This window comes from Anarhichas minor, unplaced genomic scaffold (genome assembly GCF_050575085.1).
Source record: "Anarhichas minor isolate MPS153535 unplaced genomic scaffold, ASM5057508v1 ptg000043l, whole genome shotgun sequence".
NCBI lineage: Eukaryota > Metazoa > Chordata > Actinopteri > Perciformes > Anarhichadidae > Anarhichas > Anarhichas minor.
The window spans coordinates 8,344,923-8,353,479 of NW_027466489.1; the positions used below are offsets into that span (position 1 = coordinate 8,344,923).

The following is an 8,557-nucleotide window of genomic DNA, read 5'->3' on the forward strand; positions in this document are numbered from 1 at the left end:
GTGCTGTTTACAGATATGAATCTAGTGGCACTCTCCATGCAGTTGGATGAATCTTTAAACATGACTTCTTGGTGGAAGCAAGGGAGAATAATTACTTTTCTGCTTGGCTGATTAGGCCACAGCCTGCTGGCCCCAGTGTCATGTCAGCTTCTGAATGCTGAATGTCTTGTTTATAAATAAAGATATTTATGGATATCATTTCATGCAAGGTTTTGACATTGCTACTGACATCAAAGTCATTCCTTTTGCCAAGCCTGTACCAAGGGGGAAAAAAGATTGTTTTCATTGGGACTGAACTCTCACAAGCGTGGCCGTGCACCCCTGAAAACTATTTACAGAGCTGCTTGAGCGGACCTCTGTAAAAATGCTCACTGGTCGGACAGGATCATCTGTGTCATTACTAAGGCTGTTACCTCTCAATCAGCATTTTCCTTTTATCTAATGAATGAAATTGTCTTAATTATGTAACTGTCATTTCAGCTACAGAAAGTGTAGCGTCAGAGGATAATGTAATCCTATAATAGGGCTGCATGCCTGGGGGAGAACATTAGATATAAATTCAATAATGCAAGATGTGTGCTTGGACAATTGGATTTTGATTGGCATAATTGACAATTACCATTCACCGGCATGTAACACAGCCCATTGTTTAGTGTAGGATTCATTTGTTTATCAGAACAAACAAGACATAAACAAGTGATTGTTCTTCAACCAAGAATACCTATATGCTGAATGTGTATGTTGGCATTAGCTTTAGGTGGTCATTCTATTTAATGCAATATAAATATGTGGCAGTAATCTTGTTTCGAGCAGCATGATGTCATATTAGTCTAAAACTTTGTTTTCCAACAAGTAAAAAAACCTGTTTTTGTTTGGATATGTATCACACAGAGAGTATATTTCACTGTGTGTTAGTATAATGCTCAAATATGAGTGGCATCCCTTTCCTCTTTTTTTGAAATCTATAATGCTTTTACATAGTGTTTTATGAATGAAGGAAGTCATTTAAGGCCCCACTGCTCACCACAACATATTTTAAAATGTACAGATACAGAACAGGCCTGGACTCCTATTAATGCCACACTGTAAGAAACGTACTGTGAAATTCAGTTATTAACTGGCAGCAATTGACAAGTAACTTACTGTAAAAAAAAACACAGTAACTAACTGTGAAAAATAATCACAGTAACTAACTGGCAGCAATTGACAAGTAACTTACTGTGAAAATAATCACAGTAACTAACTGTGAAAAATAATCACAGTAACTAACTGGCAGCAATTGACAAGTAACTTACTGTAAAAATTAATCACAGTAACTAACTGGCAGCAATTGACCAGTAACTTACTGTGAAAATAATCACAGTAATTGTTACCATGTATTGTATTTTTTAATACAGTAGCAGTTTTATATTGTGAAATCAAACAAAGTAACTAAAGTATTTACTGTATTTTTAATTACAGTAGTAGTGTTATAACCGTAATATAAAGAACAGTAATCTCCAAGTATTGTAATTGTTTTGACGGTTATAGTGTTTAAACTGTAAAATAAAACACAGTAATATCAAAGTACCGTTTTTTTTACGGTAATACTGTTTAAGCTGTAAAATATAAAATAGAATGTATTTGTAAGTTACAGTATCTTAATGGCGTAATTTACATATTACCAGTATTCTGCTGTTAAAATAAAATATCACTATCTTAAAATACACCCATTTTTAAGCTTCAACAATAACTGTGGGGAGACAGCAAACAATACATTTTTAACAATTTATTCTTAATTGTTGAACAGTAGCAAGGATAACATTATTCCTGTGCTTGCGAGTATACCATGGCTTCAACAAACAATGCACGAGGAATTTTGTTTTCTTTTGATAACCCAATGACAATTATCTTCTTCTGAAATGTGCATAACTGACAAGAGCTGTAATCTCTAAACATTTACAATCACAAAACGATGGATATTAATATCCAAAAACATGAATATTGCAACATTTGAAACTGTGGCGATAACAAAAACACAAAAATATGAGGCCTTTTCTTCTGCCAATTTTAGATATGTTCTGTTATTGAAAAGGCACCATTTGGTAAATATATTACACACATTCTTGCATAAAACACATTTAAAAAAACTTTGAATACACAAAACCAAATGCAAAAATGGTGCCAAACTAATTCATTCCCCTTACTAAACATTAAGAGTGTAGAGGAATTGCCACAGTAAGAAGGGGCCAATAAACCAAGTGCTGTGACAGTTAACATGTACTCTACAGGAGGAATTTGAGGTAGACAGCTTAAAAAGTAACTCTAGCTGTCTCTCAACTTTTAAGTATTAAATCTCTTTTTGAGAGCTTTTGTGCATTTACTTCTGGGTAGATATAATACACAAATAACACACAAAAAAGTATTACATCTCCATGAAAACCTTAATGCTAACTGCAAAAACAGTGTACTATACACATTAGTATACAGTGCAGTTCATACTTAACAATTGGTATATTTTATAGAAATTGAACCAATCATATGCATCAGTGACAGTTCCATTTAAAACAATGATAGTAACATCTTAATAATACTGTTTCCCTTTACATACAAAGAGAGCTCACCCTGTTCCACGGACGAACTGAGGTGACTTCACTGAGCAAAGTAGTCTGTGGCTCCTTGCCTCTTAGTGAGTCCATCACTATTCAGTCCATCAGCTCCACAGTGCAAAATGAATAGCAGATCCCTGAAAAAACAACAAAAACAATAGCAAATAAGAAATTAACTTCATTTGAGTGGATGAAGCAGGGATTAAGGAATATTATTTGACCTGTGGGAGATCAATGTCCCACATATATCTTTAGTGGTGTGAAGGCAATCTGGCATTCATGGGTTGGAGTCACCAGTGTGGGGACAGGTGTATATATTTTTTTGTTGTGGCGTGGGGGGGGGGGGGGGGGGTTACATACACCTAGGTTACAGTCGGCCCTTTCCAGCAAACTGATGCCTGAACTGTATTATAAACAAGGTTTTGCTACCAGGCGAGCAATGTCCATTCCAACCACATCTACTGGCATAAAAACAGGAAGTCAGTGGTAAAGTAGTAAAGCCTGCATCTTGCTTGACTTGATTGGCTGCCTCTGTCAATTGTGACATTGACAAGCAGTGCGACTCCGCACCTGGTGCTGAAAAGTTGAGAATATTTTATCTAAGGTGCGCACGGTGTATGAAAGGAATGCAATGATTTTGCAGGTGACGCGTTTTAGCTACGCGTCTTGGTGTAGTCAGTGTGAAAATTGGAGGTTTAGTAAAACTCATACTGTTGTGAGGAGGAACTCTGCTTTGTCTGTGTGCATGCCTGTTCTCTCACTGCCACCAGTTCATCAGTTCTAAGTTATCTAAATATTTTAAGTTGAAGTTCGCTCAAACAGACACACACGGATAAAATAACACGGAAGAAAAAAACGAGGCCACATCATCTTTTATCTGTAGAGCTAAAATCAGTAAGCCACGCTTGCTCTGGTTACTGATATGCTACATGTATATATGCAGATTTACAGTGCATATAAACCTGTTGACACAGTTAGCGCAGATGAGTTCAATAGTATATGGCATCAGAAAAAGCCACATTCTGACAGATTAACTTCCAGCGTGCAATAGTAATAAAACTCAATTCAGAGTTTATGAGTGTTATTTTACAGATTTCTTAAATTTTACTGTTGTTGGACAGAGTTTAACATATGTAATGGACACTTAGTGGTGGTAATGTTTACGATTACTTACTTACATTCAATTGTTTGTTTTTGCTGTTGCATGCTGGGAAATCTAGCAGATACAATATAAAACTTTTGATCTTACACAATACTCCATTCAATTCTATGCCATTAGACAATATACATGTATATATATATATACGTATATATTTTTTTTAAAATATCTATTCAAATTACTTTATAAAATCGGTCTAAATGATCATATACAGTTCCTTTTTCCACGCTCATATGCAACAAAAAGTCTAATCTTTTATTGACAAATTATTTCTGTTCTGTGTGGAGCAAGGTTGTAATAGTTTTTAAATTAAGTATATTTTATATTAGTTTTGACTTTTCAATTTCATAGTTTTAGTTAGCATTCAGAGTATTTGCTGGTTTTAGCTTAGTTTCAGTTTGTCAGAAATGAATAGTTTTAGTTTTTGCATTTAGTTGTTATAGTTTGTTTTTGTTTGGGCTAGGTATAATGTCTCTACATACAAAATACATGGTAAAAAAAAACTGTATGAATGGCCATAATTTTGAAATCTTTTGATTTGGGAATAAACTTGTGTATTTTCAGAACCACACTCGGAAGAAAACCAACTGGCAATTTCAATCCTACCCCAGCTGGTCAACATCAGACCTGAATAGATCTGTTAAATGTAATTTGTTCTACTAAATCATATCATTGTTAAATTCTAGACTGCATGTGCACTAGACTGCATGTGAAAAACAAGAGGGATTATTGTGAAAGCAATTTGCAGCATCCCGTGGAATGTCATGTCTGTTTAGTTGATGGAAATTCCTGTCGTCTCCTTTTTTATCTGAAGTGATATATTAGCAGTAAAAGTTTTACGTCCATTTTATATTATTTTTGTTGAATGCCAGATTGCGTTTATACCATTAATAGCCACATATTGGTCTTTTTTGTGACTAGAAGGGCAGAAAACAGACATCTATGCCTGCACACGGTTCAAAATATCCCATTTGAAATTGACATTACATGACAATGACTATTTCTTCAGTGGAAATTAGTTCCATTGAAAACTGTCCAATGTGTGTTCTGGATATATTATTTAAAGTATCAAGGACACATTGAAAGCAGATTTAACTTTAACATTATCTAAGAGACTAATATTTCAAAACTTTGACAAATAAAAACCAAACCTTCATGGATAAATACCACAAGAGGGAACTCTTTAAAGGCCATGTTATTATAAGAGCCTCACCTCCATCTGGTTATTCTGCCAGTCAAATGCAGTGAAGTCCCTCATGAAGGATTTGACGCGTTGGTTCATATCTGATGTCTTGCGCTTTACTGGTCTTCCACTTTCCATTCTTTTCTTGACCTTGGCACTGCATTTGCTGGAGTCTGGATTTACCCTGACAAGGAACCCAATACAAATGAAAGTTAATATTTAGAACCACCAAGCTCATCAGTCTTTTCAGGGCATATCAACAAGGTCATACAACGATCAAACTCTTTTTAGATAATAATTGGGCAAACTGTTTTTACAGCAAAATCAAATAGATGCTGATTGTAAGAAGTCCTATTCTTGTATTGTCCGCAAATGCCACCTAAATGCAAGTACGGTGATTTTTACCTGGTCAATGCTACAAGCAGACTTTAATGGAGAAATGCAGGTAATGCAAATGCAAAGAAACGTGATGTACATAAGAATTTATAACAATACCTTTGTATACGTTGTGGCTGCTTCCACCTGATACTCAAGGGCCAGGGCAGTTGTGAAATCTGGCATGGGAGGTAAATATGTGATTACCACACGGCCTTCTATCCACCTGTTCGCAGACATACATACAATAAACATGTGCTGTACATGATTTAAAAAGTCCAATCGTGGAAAGTGAGCATATTTGTTTAATCACTCTTATTATAAACTGTAAAACTTACAATCCGTGCCTCTCCACCAAGTCAGAGACGCAAACTTTGACAAGTTTCAGCCTGTTTTTTTCTGTAACAATGGCCTGAGTTTGGAGTTCCTCAAATATTTCAGGAACTTTCTTATCGAGGAGCGGTCTCAATCCATCCTATACAAACGGTTCCTTTGTAGGCTGAAAAGAGAACTAAGAGCAAAGCCTAACAAAGCAGAAATTTAGACTAATTAGACTAAATTTGACAAGATGTACACATAACCCCAAATAATATATATGAAAATGTACCGAGTAAGACAGACTTCTCTTGCAACAGGTAGAAAATGGGCACTTGGAATCTGTCAAGGTAACTTATCTGTACACTACTATCAACATCAGTAAACTCTTGGAAATCCGAGTTAAATTTTAAAATCCTTTCAAGGACAAATCCCAATTCGCTCGTCTTTTCCAGAAGTTGGTTTGTGCTTTGGACACAATTTTTCTTTTCAATTCTTTACCATTCTGTAATGTGGTTGCGAGGACTTTCACAGATTCATGCTGCTCTTGTCTCCCTTCCTGTAAACAACAAACAAAACACACGTTAAGTACCAATCAAATGTATTGTGGTATTGACTAAATGTATTCATTTATCCAGTGTTTTCCACTTTTAGAGGGTAAAGATGCTGCATCACGCATTCACAGAAAGGGAGGTCACCTAATCTTTAGTCAAATAATCAAAACTCACTACAGGGACCTTTTTTATTTGAAAAAAAAAAAAAAAAAACACACCGTTGCTGAATTATATTAAATATAAAAATTCAAAGAAAATTCAAATGGCATGAGAGCTATTGTGCTTATACTACAGTGCACCATTTCAACATAATACAGTTTCAGAATAAGAGCATCTACTCCTGCCTGCCAGCACATGCAAGAGGAGAGGGAGACATGGGCCCTGAAGCTCTCCACATAGATTTTATATTCATGTGCTTAAAGGTCCTTCGCCCTATAGCCATATAACGGCAGGGAAAGCCCTGCCGTTATATGGCTGTTCAAGCCAATTGGCCTGTTCAAGCCAATTGTAAACAGCTAGCTAATATTAGTTCCATGTAGGTTAATGGCACACTTAGTTTCTTTAACAAATCAAACACAGTTAACCCAAACTTTACATTTAATAACGTTACAGCTTAACCACTTAACGATACTTACTTTTCCTCTGCCCCATCGCTAACACCTGTCTGCTCTAAGCGCATCTAAGTCACTCTATCTACACCTCAACACCTACACACTGACGTTAAAGTTACGCACTTTCGCGCCACTTCAGACGGAACAATGAATTAAATATAACAAAGATAGCTAGCTAGGCTTGACCAACCGAGTGTTTGCTAGCTCACAAATGCTAACATGAACTGACATGACATAACGCTCATCATGATGGCCAGAACATAATTTACCCAGGCAGTTAAAGAAGCTAGCTAACGTTAGCTATCCAATATCAGCTAGCAGAGTCATTCATTCAACGTTAACCACTAGCTTAACTCAGTTATTCAGCTAACTAGCTGATAGCTAATGTTAGCCAGATGGCTAGATACTGTTGGCAAACTATTTTAAGAGATATAATGTTAACGTTACTCACTTAAATTAATCTTTACCGATATCCAACCAGCTCTGTGTCATCACAGTGTGTGCAGACGTTCGCTCCGTACCGCAGCGCCCGGAGCTCTCTCCCCCCCATCAGCCGCACAGGCGGCAAGCGGGCGGGGAGCTCCGAGCGCTGCAGCACGGGGCGAAGAGTTTCACCGGGCGCCGCTGGACTGCACACACTACGTTACACACACTTCCATTAAAATATGGGGCCACTGTTTTGGTAATATAACCAACGCCAACAACTCACCGCTAGTGTTGGAATGTCCTCCTCTGAGACGTCCATCTTCTTTGGCAGTCAGCAGTGAAAAGAGCAGCTTGACGGTTGCAAATTGAAACATTTGAAATAGCTCAACCGTGATTGGTCAAGGCAGTCCACTGTTCCCGCTTTACCGAGTCTCAGGAGGATACACGTTTTATATTTGCGTTTATTTGGAAAGCAATAATTTGATTTCAAGTCCATTTTCAGATGACTTATTCATACATTAAATATTTAAAATTGTAGAAACTGAATTGTCAAAAAACACATTTTGCACTCAACAACACACTCATGTGTGGGCTGATCCATTGTCATACTACACGTGTGTCTGTTAAAAGGATACAGAAATGACATAAAATGTGTTAAAGTGCCCTTGACACAGCAGATGTGTGATGTATATTAATTCAGATTCATGTTTTTCTGCTGGATGGCACCATCCCTGAACATGTTCCAGTCTGTATTCCAAACAGTCCTTTAGAGCAGATATACTAGTTTCATCTAACAGTTGGGAGTGAGGCTGAGGGACAAAAGGGTGTGCTAGCTAGCTAATTTAGTGGTCTGATTAACAGTAAATTCATAAAATGTAGTCCCCCATGTTACTATTACTCATTTCAATAATAATAATACTTTTTATTTGTATAGTGCTTTAAAAGGTACTCAAAGACACTTTACATGCTAAAAACAGAAACAATAGAAGCAATTACAATATAAACAAGATAGATAATATAACCGTATCGAACAGCACAAAAACATACATCACTAACTACACAGGTTAAAAGCAGATTTAAATCGATGAGTTTTAAGTGCAGTTTTGAAAGTGGCGATTGACAGAGAATGTCTGAGGTGCTGGGGGAGGGAGTTCCAGAGGGAGAGGGCAGCAATGGAGAAGGCCCTCTCCCCCGAGGTCCGGTGCTTGGACAGACTAGGGGGGGTAAGGAGGTTGGCGCGGCGTCATGTTGAGAGCGTGTCGATGCAGGAGGTCTGAAAGGAAAGGGTTCAGGGTTATGAAGGGCTTTGTATGTGATGAGAAGAATCTTGAACTGGATTCTTTTCT

The 8,557-nt window shown here is 37.0% G+C and overlaps 1 long non-coding RNA gene across 1 annotated transcript; it reads right to left on the reverse strand.

Annotated features, from left to right (window-relative positions):
• Positions 1–2,138: 2,138 nt before the first annotated feature.
• Positions 2,139–5,527, reverse strand: LOC142970296 (uncharacterized). The gene is made up of 3 exons (XR_012959265.1): positions 5,426–5,527; positions 4,961–5,114; positions 2,139–2,725 (listed from the first exon to the last, which is right to left on the reverse strand). It is a non-coding gene; the product is annotated as an uncharacterized LOC142970296 (long non-coding RNA).
• Between the last annotated feature and the right edge of the window lie 3,030 nt (positions 5,528–8,557).